Source organism: Symphalangus syndactylus, chromosome 9, assembly GCF_028878055.3.
Source record: "Symphalangus syndactylus isolate Jambi chromosome 9, NHGRI_mSymSyn1-v2.1_pri, whole genome shotgun sequence".
NCBI lineage: Eukaryota > Metazoa > Chordata > Mammalia > Primates > Hylobatidae > Symphalangus > Symphalangus syndactylus.
The window spans coordinates 119,432,669-119,447,953 of NC_072431.2; positions in this window are offsets into that span (position 1 = coordinate 119,432,669).

A 15,285-nucleotide genomic window follows, 5' to 3' on the forward strand; every position below is an offset into this window, starting at 1 on the left:
TCAACCTCTGAGGCTCAGGTGACCTCCAACCTCAGCCTCCTGGGTAGCTGGGACTACAGATGTATGCCATATCACCCAGCTAATTTTCATATTTTTGGTAGAAATGGGGTTTTGCCATGTTGCCCAGGCTGGTCCCGAACTCCTCGGCTCAAGCAATCCTCCCACCTCGGTCTCCCAAAGTGCTAGGGTTATAGGCATGAGCCACTGTGCCCTGCTAATTGCCTGTTAAAATGGCAATTAAATTTTAACACGAGTTTTGGAGGGACCAAACATTCAAATCATAGCTATTGGGGACTGTTTGGATCTGAAGTCTCTCTCCAGAGGCTTGAGATGATTAAGACTTGAGATGATTACTGGGGACTATTTGGATCTCAAGTCTCTCTCCAGAGACTTGAGATGATTAAGTTTCAGTTGATGTCTCCGACTCTGTCCCAAACAGTAGGCATATAACTCATTCATTCTTTGAGGAGCTTCCAAGGGGTTTTCTTCAACCGCTGCTCATCTCCTATCTTGGCTGGGCAGGGTAGGGTGAGTGTGATAAATATATTAAAAACAAACTAATTTTTTTTGGTTAATAAAATTTAATCCTCCCACATAGTAGTATGATTAAAAAGAATTTTCTCTAGGGCTGGGGTGATGTGATTTTATCAAAATAGTTATAGTAATATCTGTGTGCATTAATTTTCTATTGCTGATGCAACAAATTACCACAAATTGTGTGGCTTAAAATAACATAATCTTTTAATCTTACAATTCTGGAAGTCAGAAATCTAAAATGGGTCTCACTGGGCTAAAATCAAGGTATCAGCAGGGCTTCAATTTTTCCTGGAGGCTCTAGGGGAGAATCTGTTTTCTTGTCTTTTCCAGTTCTTGGAAACAATTCACGTTCCTTGGCTTATGCTTCCTTCCTCCATCTTGGAAGCCAGCAATGTTGCATCTCTCTTACTATTCTTCCAAGGTTTCATTTCCCTCTGACTCTCTCCTTCTGTCTCCCTCTTCCGTGTTTAATAGTCCCTTTAACCACCCAGATAATCCAGCATAATCTCCCCTTCTCAGAGCCTTTAACTTCATGTTTTAGTTAGGGCTTTCCAGAGAGACACAATCTGTAGCATGGATGGATGGATGGATGGATGGATGGATGGATGGATGGATGGATGGATAGACATTAGATAGATAGAAAAGGTAGATAAGATAGATAGATAAATGAGAGGAGATTTATTAGGGAAATTGGCTTACAAGATAATAGAGGCTGAGAAGACCCGTGAGACCATCTGCAAGCTGGCGAACCAGAAAAGCCAATACCGTGGCTTCATGGTGAAATTATTAGTCAGAGGCCAAAGGCTGAAAGGCCCATGGGCTGCTGGTGTGAGTCCCAGAGCCCAAAGGTCAGAGAATTTAGAGTGCTGACGTCTGAGGACAGGAGAAGAGTGTCCTGGTTCCAGAAGAGATAGCAGGAATTTGCCCTTCTTATAGCGTTTTGTTCCATCCAGACCCCCAGTTGTTGGATGGCACCCGCCCACGTTGAGGGTGGATCTTCCTCACTCAGTCCACTGACCCACATGCCAGTCTCCTCTGAAAACACCCTCAAAAATAAACTTAGGGCAGCCCAATCATTCTAACCAAATGCCAAACCACCTGTGTTTCTCTTTCAACAGAGGAGGGATAGGCTCAGTGCTTACTGAAGCATTGAGAATAATTAATGCTTTACCAGCTATCTGGGTATCCCTTAATCTGGTCAAGTTAACAGCCAAAATTGATAATCACACATAGTAATTTAATCATATTGGCAAAGTCTCTTTTCCCATGTGATGTAACATATCACAGTTCTGGGTGTTAGGACTTGGACATCTTTGGGAGTCATTATCCTCCCTACCACATGGGGTGTGTGTAGGGGGTTGGGAGAGGAGTTTAGGGGGAGGAAATCTATAATGCAAAAAGGTTTTAAGGTAAGGACACTATTGATTTATTCTCAGCACTCACCTTGCTCTTCCTAGGTAGGTCTTAAGGATCTTTTTGGACAGCCCCCTTTTCTTAGCTATTTACACACAGACTCCATGAGCTAAGGGCCCATGCCAGTGTCATGGAAAACACTGTTTCTGTATGGTGATGTCAAGCCAATGAGCCCACTCGTTTTAGAAAAACCAGAGGCCCAGGGGATGGGAACCGTTATTTATTGAGGGTCTGCTATGTGCCAGGTCATTTCCATATATTATTTTATTTAGTTGTCATAACAAACTGATAAATTGGGTACTTTTGCTCTCATTTTACAGATGAGGAAGAAAGAAATTTAGAGATGTTAAGGAAACTGGCCTAGTTAATAAAAGTCAGTAACTGGCAGATCTGGGATCCAAACTCTACTCAGTCTGGTTTAAAATCACCTCTCTTTCTGTACTTATAAACATGCTTCTTTCCAGAGGCTCAATGCCATGCCACTAGTTTAAAGCAGGAGCTTAATCCTAACACCAGTCCTAACACCAGTACTTTTTCCTTTCTGCAGTACTATGCATCTGGTATGATCAGAAGGATTGGGACCACAGATGTAGAATTAAGTCAACTATAGAAAAAGAAAGTGCACCAGGCCTTTCAATTTGACTGAAAACTATAAAGAGGTAGATTTTAACTAAGGACCTTGATGTTTCTAGAGATTGAGTGTTTCTCCTGTTTTTTGGAGTGTATTTGTTCCTAAATCTCTGAGCCTTAAAAATATTTTTTAATCTTATGATGTATTTATCACTAATTGCAGTTGGGATCAAACCAGTCTGGCTGTGTATACTGCTGAACAAGGGACTTTGGAAAATTTCTAGGCATTGGGTATAAGCTGAAATAGTAGACCTCAGAAGACCCACAACCAATTTAAAAACAGATTGATAGTGCCTCTCATTTACACGAGCTGAAAGTGCTGAAGTCTCTGATTCTCTGAAATGATTAAGCTTTCAGTAACCAAAGGCAAATACAAGAATCTTTTAATTGTGCAAAGAGGATAATACTGGCTCTGCATGCTCATTCACTTTAGGCAAGTGTGTGTGTGTGTGTGTGTGTGTGTGTATGTGTGTATACATGCTGGAGTTTTATTATTGTTTTTTTTCTTTTTGGTTTCCTTTCTTTCTACCCTTGGGGACTATTTCATGCTCAATGGGCATGGCAGGAGCAAATAAAAAGAGTAAAAAGAACTACAAGTTTGCCTGCAATTCATTACCTCCAGAGGTTGCTTCTACTGTCTAGGTATGGTAGATGAATCATCTCCAGGGTATCAGAAAGCCCTCAGTGAATGCACGGCTCTAGAAAATCTGATCCCAACCTCTCCCCTGAACCTAAGAACTGCACAGTTGGATTAGGAATCCCACAGCATTTATAATGCTTGATGGCAGGGCATGTAAGGATTAGAAAGGTGAAGAAAAGAACCTTTGGGACAGTTACCCAAGAGGTAGCAGTAGGGCAGGAAACACAACATAGAAATTGCAAGCCCCAGTTGGTAACTGAGAGGAAAAAAAAATTGTGAAGTGCAGGCCCAGACACTCTACTTCCTGAAATGATTGGCAAAGTCTTGGCAGGACTGTCTGCCTTCATTGTGTAGCCTTTGGACTTCTTGAGTATTCCCAGAAGAGCAGAGGCTTAGCAGGAAGGACACATCAGAGCAGAGTTGGTTGCAACTAGAGGTCTCACATTCTACACCATTTCATTTTCAAGCCATTAGTCTTGAGCTTCCCTTATGCTTTTCATTATGAACTACCCTAGCAAATACTACGGTTTAAACATGTCTCCCCAAAGGCATGCTTTGGAAATTTAATCCCCAAGGCAACAGTGTTGGGGGGTGGGGCCTAATGAGAGATGATCAGGCCATGAGGGCAGTGAAATAATTAATACTATTATCACAGGAATGGGTTTGATATGAAAGGATGAGTTCAGAATCCTCTTGCTCTCTCTCACTCTCTGCCCTTCTACCATGGGATTATATACAAAGAATGGCCTCATCAGATGCCAGACCCTTCATCTTGGATTTTCCAGCCTCCAGAACTGTGAGCAGATAAATTTCTGTTCATTTTCAGTTACCCAGTCTGTAGTATTCTGCCATAGCAGCACAAATGGACTAAGACAGTAAACAATTGGAGCTGGGCTCAACTTGCTTCACAAAATGGAAGAATGATGTGGCAGATTAAGTATGACCATGAATTCTTTGACACACTTTCTATTCCTTTTAACCTGATGTGTTCTATGACTGCATTGATCAGTAGAATATGACAAAAGTGATGTCAGGCCATTTTCTAGGACCAACTCTAAAGATCTAAGCAACTTCCACTTGCTGTTTCTTAGTTTCCATTCACCTTGCTGTGAGGAAGTCCAAGCGGCCTCTTAGACTCACATGAAAAGGAACTGAGGCCCTCGCTGACAGCTACACCTGAGCTCTCAGACAATGTGAACGAGTCAACTTGGAAGTGGATCCTCCTGCCTCAGATGAGCTGCTCCAGATGATGCCATGTATGTAGATATGAGCTATGTCCTGTGTGAGCTCTTCCCAAACTGCAGATTCACAAGGAAAATAAAGAACTGGTGTTTTAAGCCACTAACTTGAGGGTAGCTTATTGTGGAACAATACAGCACTAGAACAAAGGAGATTGGACAAAATCAGGGCTGGAAACTATACTGTTTAATGCCACCCCATGGCAAAACTTTTTATCTCACTGAGCCCAGAAATCTTATTAGCAGTACTCTAGGCAGTCATTATGAGTGGATCAAATATAACATGTAAAATGAAACCAATTGTCATCTCTCAGCTAAGTGGTAAGTGATTAAGGATGATGGCGTAGATATTAGACATGCTAAACCCTGAACTTTGGTCACATTTCATTCCAGAGAGGTCGAAAAACAACTCATGATATGGTTTGGCTCTGTGTTCCCAACCCAAATCTCACCTTGAATTGTAATAATCTCCACGTGTAATGGGAAGGACCTTGTAGGAGGTAATTGAATCATGGGGGTGGATTTTTCCTGTGCTGTTCTCATGATGGTGAGTAGGTTTCAGGAGATCTCATGGTTTTATAAAGGGGAGTTTCCATACACATGCCTCTTGCCTGCTGCCATGTAAGATGTGTCTTTGCTCCTCCTTCACCTTTTGCCAAGACTGTGAGGCCTCCCCAGCCATGTGTAATTGTGAGTCAATTAAACCTCTTTTTCTTTATAAATTATCCAGTCTTGGGTATTTCTTTATTAGAAGTGTGAGAATGGACTAATACAACCCCCATCCAGGAACTGGCTTGGAATCTGATTGTGTCATGAAACTAGAAGTTGTCACCTCTGCCTTTTTCATGGGTCACTAAGTGGTGGTCACCATGGACTTAGTCTAGGTGCCCTCCTGGTCAAAGATGAATGCAGTTACCCTTCTCCCTTCACCACCTGAAGCAGATTAATAGAGGTACAACTTGTTACACACAGTGACTCTACCACAAGTAATTGCCTATATTCTTATCAGTCTGCTAGGGATATCCTACCCCTGCATCACCCCACACAGTGCCTGGCATGTGTTGCTATTGAACACATTTGTTGAATGGATGTAGCCAAGGGATATCTATTCCCAGTACCCAGCTCCTAGCACAGAGCCTGGCACACAGTGGGTGCTAAACAAATGCTCATTAAATTGATTTTGATGGCATTATTTCTAAAATAGCAGCTTGATGAACAAGTGGAGTCTCACCCTCCCTAAGAAACAACAACTCCAAACAGAGGCATAATAGAGCCAGAACTCAAAGTAAGAATTATTCACAAATTCCAAGTGCCTCAATCCATGGGTTTTAATGAAAGTCATTCTGCAGTTGAGAATGTTGTAGTAATTACAGGCAAGCTAATATCTCTGCCATATGGTTTGAAAGCAGGTCTGAATTCTGAAAGCTACTATCAGCAGTTTTATTTTCTGCTTCTGCTTCTCTGTACCCCACCCCCTGCCTGTCTTTGTCTCTCTCTTTGCTTTTATCTCTTTATTTCAACCTCATATTCCCTCTCTTCCACACCATTCTCCCTCATTGTTCCTCCTTTACCAACCCCAAGTCACATTTGTAAAGCATTTGGTATGAAGCATCCAGTGGTTCTAAGAAGTAATTGCAGTGCCCAGAACAGGTCATGACACACACCTGACCCAGTGCCAAGAAAGAGAACCAAGGATGCTCTGACCCCCTGTGAATTGACTGCGTCACTGTGTCCTCCAAGTGTGGTTGCATGACTGAAAGAAAAAGAATCCAATTAATCTCTCTGCTACTGGATCACTCACGTGCTGCAGTTCACAACCCTGGCTGCACAGAGAATCACCTGGAGAGCTAATAAAAAGTACTGATGCCTGGGCCCCACTTCCCCAGAGATTAGATTCTGAATTAACTGGTTCAGAGTAGGGTCTGGACATCATATTTTATAAAAATCTCGAGCTGATCCCAGTGCAGAGCCAAGGTTGGGAACCCTGCCCTGGATCATTGGCCTTGGAGAAACAATAGTGAGATTTGGTCTCTCTCCTTTTATCTACCTGTGACACTTGGAAGTAAGATGGTACAAACAATTATTATTGAAGTAATGCCAAATTACAAGGCTTCCACTCACCTAGATGCAACTGTTTAATAAAATAACTACACATCTGTTGAGCTCAAAATGCGTTCATGAATGCTTTGATAAAGTCTTGTAAAAACTCTGGAAAGTGAGCTGGGCTGGAGCTAATATTCGTATTTTGTAAATGGGAGCTTAGATACTAAGATCATATAGCAGGTATGTCTTCTCCCAGGTCAGGGCTCTTTCTACTGCATCATAATATTTTCTTTGCCCTGCTTTAGAATAGTCAAGAGACCAGGCTCCTAACTATCTAACAGTCAAGACTTCCCTCTAGCCTGTCCTAAAATTCCCATTGTAGGGGTAATCGCCTTGGGATAGGCAACAAAAGTGGGTGCCTCGTTTCTAGCATGCCATTGCTATTCTTCCCTAGAAAGGAAGAGCCTGGAGTCTTTCTTTAGCAAATTAGTTGATGAGATTAACTAATGATCCCATTGGAAGGTCAGAGAAGCCTGAGGCAACAATGGAAGGGGAGATGTCGGGAGCTTGCAGGGAAGCACCAGCTGCTTAGTTAGGCGTAACAGACAGGAATAGAGTCTGGAACCAGAAAGGGTCCTAGAGTGTGAAAATTTGGAGTGGGGATCCCATGTTTTTTGGAGACATGCTTGCTGATTTAGGATCAGGTGTTGAGAAGGAGCAAGGGGAAAAGACGACAACAACAACAACTGCCAGTTGGTAGTGAAAAGCAAAACAAACAAAACCAGTTCAATTCATCCAAACCTGAGTTTCTTACCATCAGCCTGCTTGAACCTCAATATCCCTATCTGTAAATGAAGACAACTCCACCTTGCCTAAAGTTTCATAATGTTGTTTTGGGAATCAAGTGAGATCATGGTGTGTGTGTACTTTGGAAACAAGTGCTGTATCCCCGTTGAGCATTTTTATAGTGAAAGTCACATGGTGTAGTAGAAAGACTGGTGAACTAAGTGTTAAAAAGCCTGGCATCCTGTCCCACCTCTATCTCTTGCTAGCCATGAGACACCAGACACAGTGCTCAGCTGGTTCCTTCTCTGTGAAAAGGGATAATAATTACAGTGTCATCCCTGAATACATGAAATACCATTGGGGAAGTTTGTGGGAAGGTACAATACAAACTATTAATTGCTATATGAATCTAAGGCAATATTAGGAATAAAACTCATATGCCTTTCCAGACATACCCTTTGGATGGAATATTTGTGGACTCCGAGCCCTTCAAAATGAGCTTTCTAATGATCTTCTCATTGTTCATAGCAGTCTACTTTCATTCATAATGTGAACACATTGTCTTGTAGTCCTTGTGGCCGGCTTCCCTACATCTGTTCCAACTGAAATAATTCTCTCAGGTTATTCATGGAGATCCCATTCCCTTTGACAGTGATTGGTCTAGGAATGGGCAGGTGACCCAAGTCCTGGCCAATGAAGCATGTGTCGAAGTCTGGCTTAAGCTTCTGGGAAAGATGTCTTGTTTCAGTAAGGATACAGAGGCAGGCCAATCCCATTCTACCTCTGGACATTGTGGTGCATGGCTATAATACCTGGAACTGCAGCAGCATCTTGAGTCCACGAGGGAAGCTGACTCATACAACTGATACGTTGTGGGTGACAGAGGGATCCTGGAGAATCATTGAGCTGTTGAATCAACCATCCCTGGGACCATCTTAGGAGAGGTTTACTTCTCAATCTCTGGTTTCAAAGAAGTATTTTTTTGTTTGAACCAATTGGAGAAGATTTTTAAAAATTGCTGCAGCCAAAGGTATCTTAACTGATTACCATATAACTTGACCAGTTTATTACATAATTATTGATACTTACTTTATCTTATTAATGCTTTCTCTTTGTGAAAAAATAGCTCCCATCCTCCCTATTAAAAAGTGATGATTGTTAATGATAGTAGATTGAGCAAACATGGAAAAGTTTAATGAAGAAAATGCAAATTGTACATAGCCTCACTACTTAGAGAAAGTTATGGCTTTTATTTTGGTCATTTTTTTCCTTGGTGTTAGCATAGCTTTAATCTGAGTTTACTTGTTTGAAAGGTTTGCAAAGAGGAAGAGAAAGCTCATGAAGGAATTTGCTAGACTCATTCTGCTTCTAGAAAGGATACTAAGAAGGGGATAAGGGTGGGTGGGGACAAACCTGGGGGACCTTGTTGAGAGGAAATACCTAAGAGTATGAGAGGCTTGGGAGGAGAAAGTAGTAGAGAAGTAGAGAGAAAATTCTCAGAGACAAATGTAGGCTTCAAGATTTTCCCAAAGGTTGGTTGTGTCTTTTGCTCGCTTTCCTTGTCATATAAAGGAAGATGTGCTTTTCCTTTTTCACTGCCTTCTTCTCTATGGGCTGAGCCCAGCAGAGACTAACTCTGACCCCTCTGTCTGGAGGAAGCGAACACTGGAGCCAGCTGGCGCCTTGCATATTTTGAGTAGCTCATCCAAATGCATCTCAGTGATCTAATTAATCGAGGTGAGAAGTGCGCTTCCAGGAATCAGGCTGTGAAGATTTACGTGGATGCTCAGAATTCAGAGAATGGCAAGGATCACAAGACTTGGTTTATAGTTAAGGTTGCAAACTGATGGTGTATGTGACCCATACACTCATTCTGTTTAGGCTACGTAGTATTAAATAATTGGGAAATTTTGGATACCATGTAGATTTCAGATATCTCTTTCTTTTTTTTAAATTAAAACGTTAAAAGTAAAACATTAGCTGGAGGTGAATTGGCTGTTCCTTTAAATTAAACGTTTTAAATTAAAACGTTTAAAGTAAAACGTTAGCTGGAGGTGAATTGGCTGTTCCTTAATCCATGACATAGGCTCTTGTGTTCAGCACACTCACATGAGGTGCGCATGGGTACTGACATTCCCACTCTTTTATTTATACCCATGACCAGCCTGGCCCCTGCTATAAAGACTTGAGTTTTCATTCTTTAAGGTCTAGTGCCTGAGCAACAGAGAGATTTCATTTCACTTGCCAGATATGATCAAGTGGTAATGGCTCCTGAAGGGCTCTGTTAAAGAAGACTCTGGGGCTCATTAGGAAAGAGCTGTTGATTGGTGATGTCTGCCATGAACACCAGATGGGGGCTTATTGTCATCTGCAGTCTAAAGGTCACCCAATAAACATTTTGAGGAGAAGACCTGTAGGACTTCCAGAATGATTTTGGAGAAACAGTAGGCCAGGCCACCTGAGTTCTAATTCTGGTTCTACCATAGCCTAGCATGAGCAGGATGATTGATTATTCTAGTCTTCAGTTTCCTCACCTGCTAAGTTGGCTTAGTGATCCCTTCCCTATCTACATCACAGAGCTGCTATGGGAATTAAGCATGATGTTATGCATAGAAAGACTGGGATAATCACACTAGGTCTTGCTATTGTTGTTCTCATGTATTGGCTTGGTTTAAAAGCCTTCTCTGCTCATTATTTAGCAAAAATTGAAAATTAGTTCCTTCCCAAGACAATTTATAAATGTAAATTTTCTTTGTTTTAGATTCTGAGTTACTTAGGAAATTGTACATATTTTCTTTTATTTGAATATGAAACCAGGAGGAGAACCTATACAGATGAGTCTATGTGAGGCTTATTTTCTGGGTGCAGGAGGTCCATGTTGGGAGTCAGCTCAGCTGCTGTGACCACTCCTTCCTCACTTCCAATTATAAATAATAATAGTCATAATTTTAATAACAGCAGATATCATTACTCAGTGCTACATGACATTTCAGACTGTCTTTTTTTTTTTTTTTTTTTTTTGGAGACAGAGTTTCACTCTGCTGCCCAGGCTGGAGTACAGTGGTGCAATCTTAGCTCACTGTAGCCTCTGCCTCCTGGGTTCAAGCAATTCTCCTGCCTCAGTCTCCCAAGTAGCTGAGACTACAGGAGCCCACCACCACGCCCAGCTACTTTTTTGTGTTTTTAATAGAGATGGAGTTTCACCATGTTGACCAGGCTGGTCTTGAACTCCTGGCCCAGGCGATCCACCTGACTCAGTCTCCCAAAGTGCTGTGATTACAGGCGTGAGCCACTGCACTGGGCCCAGATGGACTATCTCATTTAATCCTTATGAAAAACCCACAAGTTAAGTATTATTGTCCCCCAGATGACAGATGAGAAAACTGAGGCTCAGGAAATTAAGCAAACTGTCCATGATTCACAGTTGTACAATGGCAGAGCCGTGATAATTATAATCACAGCTAACATTTATTGAGTGCTCACCATACGCCAGGCATTGTACTAAAGGTCAACATGAACTATCTCAATTGTTCTTTGAGGCAACCAGGTTAGTTACGTACTTTATCATTCATGCTTTTGTCCCATGAAAAATTGAGGCCCAGAGAGATTAATCAACTTACCCAAAGTCACACAGCTTGTGTGACTCATAGGCAGGAAGGCTGATTCCAGAATCTGCTTTACTTCATTGTCTTTGTCTTCAGAATAAGTTTGGCCAGCCCGAGCCTCTGCTCTGTCCACTGGGCTCCCTGGCCTGTGCAGCCTGTGGTCTATATTCAGCAACTTCCAGGGGGAGAAGGGGAGACCAGGACCAGGAAGAACCATGAATATATCTCTGGAGGAAACAACTATTTAGAGAATCTCTTATTGTCCTTAAGTGCCCTGTAGGAGCTCTGCCATGTGGGTGCCCCAGAGAAATAAATGCTAACAATACAGTTGTACATTGTCAGGATTTGCAGTTGGATACTCTGTTCCTGATAAGATGGAAAATGAATCCTTAGAATTCTATTTGTGAGGCAGAGTTGGAGAAATGCTCTGGTGTAGACTGAATGTGGCCCCCCAAATTCATATGGTAAAGTCTAAATCCCCAATGCTATGGTATTTAGAGGTGGAGCCTTTGGCGGGTAATCAGGTCATGAGGGTGGAGCCCTCATTAATGGGATTAGTGCCCTTATAAAAGAGACAAAAGAGAGCCTGCCCCTCTTTATCTGCTCTCTTCCATGTAAGGACACAGCAGGAAGATGGGCATCTAAAAACCATGAAAAGGGCCTTCACCATAAACTAGATCTGTTGGCACCTTGATTTTGGAATTCCCAACCTCTAGAACTGTGAGAAATTTATGTTGCTTAAGCAACTCAGCTTATGGTATATTTGTGATAGCAGCCCAAACCAAATAAGATGTGCTCTATTTTTGAAAACTTTCTTTAGTACCTGTCAGGGCCTTGAGCCAAGGCAGAAAGATTCTTGATGTATAAAATCCATGTTGGAGATCTGGTGGGAGCTCCCATGAGGGTTCCTTGCATTCACTAGCAGTGCCAGCTGCAGCTGCCTCCCAAAAAGTCAGCTGTTTGGAATAATCCATTCCAACTCAGGAATCAGAAACTGTATCTCAGAGGGGTTGAGTTTATCAAGAACACACAGTTATTTAGCAGAACTGGCACTGGAATCTGGATTTTCTGACATCCACTTTCATGCTCTTTGCTTTATACATGTGTGGACAGACAGGTGGATATAATCAAGAATATCGAGGGCATTCCATGTGCTCTAAGCCCTTTGTATGTAATAACTCAATTCTCATAAGCATAGCAGGAGGTATTATTATTATTCCCAATTCACAGTTAAAGAAACTAAGATTCATAGAGGTTAGAATCCTTTCCTAAGTTTGCACAGTAAATAAGTTTGAATTCAAACTCATACTCTTAAACTGTTATGCTATGTGGCCTGTTGGTTCTTTGTGATGGTCGCCTGAAAAGGCTCCAACTCTGGAAAACAGTTGATCGTGAAAATTATCAAAGTATCTTACTCTGTTTGTGCTGTCATAACACCATACTATAGACTTTTGGCTAACCAACAATAGAAATTTATTTCTGAGTTTTGGAGACAGAGAAGTCTAAGATCAAGGCACTGGCAGATTAGGTGTCTGGAGAGGGCCTGCTTCCTGGGAGACAATTGACTTCTCACTTTAATCTTACATGCTGGAAGTGGTGAGGAGTCGTTCTCAATTCTCTATTATAAGGGCACTAGTCTCATCCATGGGGGCTCCACCCTCACAATTTATCACCTCCCAAAGGCCCTACCTCCCAATGCCATCACCTTGGGGGTGAGAATTTCAACATATGAATTTTGAGAGGACATGGACATTCAGACCACAGCAGTGGGAGAGGCAAGACTGGACCATATGTGCTTGGAGTTCTTGGTGAGGGTCTGCTGATGCTTACATAAGGATGATACCACCATGGGATTTGCTTGGAAAGAAAATAATCTGTTGGTTCTTCAGTGGGTGGAGATGTCAGGAAATGCCCTCAGTTAGGGCATATATTCATAGAAATGCCCTGACTTTTGTGCCACTGCTGAAAAATATTTCCAATATAGAAACCTGTGAAGATTTCATCAGATAATATCTGAAAGTAAGCAGAGGCACTTAGCAGAAGGTGCTATCTAAGCTCAAGATATAAGTTGTCTCACATGTTATTTTTCTGTGAAAGGAGTCTCACTTCAAAATAATGCAGCACACTGTGTAATGGTCATGTAGCACAGAAATAAATAGGGATCCTGGTGCTATCTCCTTTGCATAGTTAAGGTAGAACAAATTTCACTCAGTAGCTGCGTTGGGGCTGGCAGTGGAGATAGGGTGGTGGTGGCAGCTTCAGTTGGGACTGGTGTAGATGCAAGGAGCCCTCATGGGTGCTCCTGTTAGGCTACATCTGGGCCTGGCTATACATGTGCCTGGCTATACAGGCAGACAGTACAACTGCAGTTGCTGAAGGATTCCAAGGCCCACAGACCAGGGCAGGCCAAGTGTCAGGGGCTTCTCCCTTCCTTCCCATGATCTTGAACTTTATGATTGAATTTTTTCCCTCTTTTCTTGAGGGAGATCTGCATTCTGTTGACCTGTGTGTAACTTGTCATTCTCATTAAATTCTATCAACACAAATGACTGAGATATATTTATTTTATTATTTCCTAAGCCCAACACACGTGCTGAGTGGTTCATAAAATTAAAATGAACTCTTTCCTCCTGACTGAATGTTTGCATGTTTATAGGATGCTTTGCTTTAAGAAAATCCAAAATGGGTAATTCTGAAATTGTAAAAATAGGTGCTTAAGGGATGAATTATTTGTTTTTGCAGAAGGAGCTATCTCTGAGTTAAAGAGTATGTGTTCAGCTGTGTGATGGAAATTTTTGCTTTACTAAAATTTGATGTACATATGTTTCACATGTGAGTGCTCCATAAATATTAATATTTAGATGATGCTATAACTCCAGCTCTGATATAGCATCACGTACAAAATAAGTGCTCAAGAAATAATATTTGTTGAATGAATGCATCTTTTCCTGAGTGCCAGACCTATATTCTTAGCTATTTATTAGAAATCCTTACCCTGATATCCTGCAGCAACCTGAAAATTTATGTACACATGATCTTATTTCTTTTCTTACAGAGCATGTTTCCTTCTCTGTGAGCAGTATACATAGAGAGTTTTGGGGAGGTTGGACAGCCTGTGTTCAAATCCTGGCTCCCCCTCATACTAATTGGTGACCTTAGGCTATTCACTAAATTTCTCTTTGCCTCATTTTCCTCACCTGTAAAACAACTATAATAATTGTACCTAATTTATAGGGTAGTCTTGAAGGTTAAATAAGAAGGATTAACATGGATCTGGATATAACAGCACACAGTAAAAGTTAGCTACTATTATCTCCTATTTCAGCCAAGTGCTCTTCTGACTAAGTTAAACTTTGTTGTTAAGTTTACCATCTACTTTTTCTCTCCAGATCCAATGTGACTTCATCTTTCCCTGCATTTTGTTCATCCTCATACTTCCATAGTCCAAAAATCTTGATTCCCTTGTCCTTTTAACACAACATCTGAAGACCAAGGTGTTCTTTCTAAGCTCTGCTTATTCTCCTCACCACGGCTTGGGGGTCCACCTTCCTTAGTACAGCAATCTAAGCCTTTGACGAACTGCTTCTGACTCCAAACCCACACTTCCGTTCCATCATTAGCCATTCCTTGCCACTCCCAGTCGCCATGCTTTACCCACACTGAACTCCTTACTGCTTCCAGAAAACATCATAGACTTCCACCTCTCTTTGGCTTTCTTGCCTCTCTCTGGGATCCTCTCACCTGTCTTGTCTCACCAATACCATCTAGGTGTAGGTTTCCTTGATATAGTCACAGTTCTGTGGAAATAACTGCTCCTTCGTAGGTAGCCCATGAAACTTGATACTTAGTTATAGCACCTGTCACTTTGTATTAATCACAGGTATTTGTTTACTTGCCCTCTCCACCTTCTTCTCTCCTCCCATTAGATATCAACTCCTTGAGGGCAGGAACCATGGATTGTAAGATCTTTGTCTATTTTCTGTGTCACTAGGGCCTACATAATGCATAATTACAGTTCAATAATTTTTTTAATTTTTCCCATTATAACATATTCTCATGTCTGCTAAAAAACCTCCACAGGAATACATGACTTAGGATGTGACAATTTCCTGTACTTTCTGCATCTAGCACTAACTCCTTGAAAGGTTTATGTACATTATTTCAGACATTTGCAAAATGTTTAAAATGAGATGTGAGCAAATAATGATGCTGACACTCTATCAAAACCACAGATTTTTTTAAAATAAGAGAAGTAAACATACTGCATTGGATGAAAGCAAACTACATTTCTGTTTTAAAGAAAATGTAGAAAAAATTGCTTCTATGAAGAAGCAGTACTGTTATTGTATAATACCTTCTGTTTTTACAGGATGCTTCCCCATCATAATTTCCC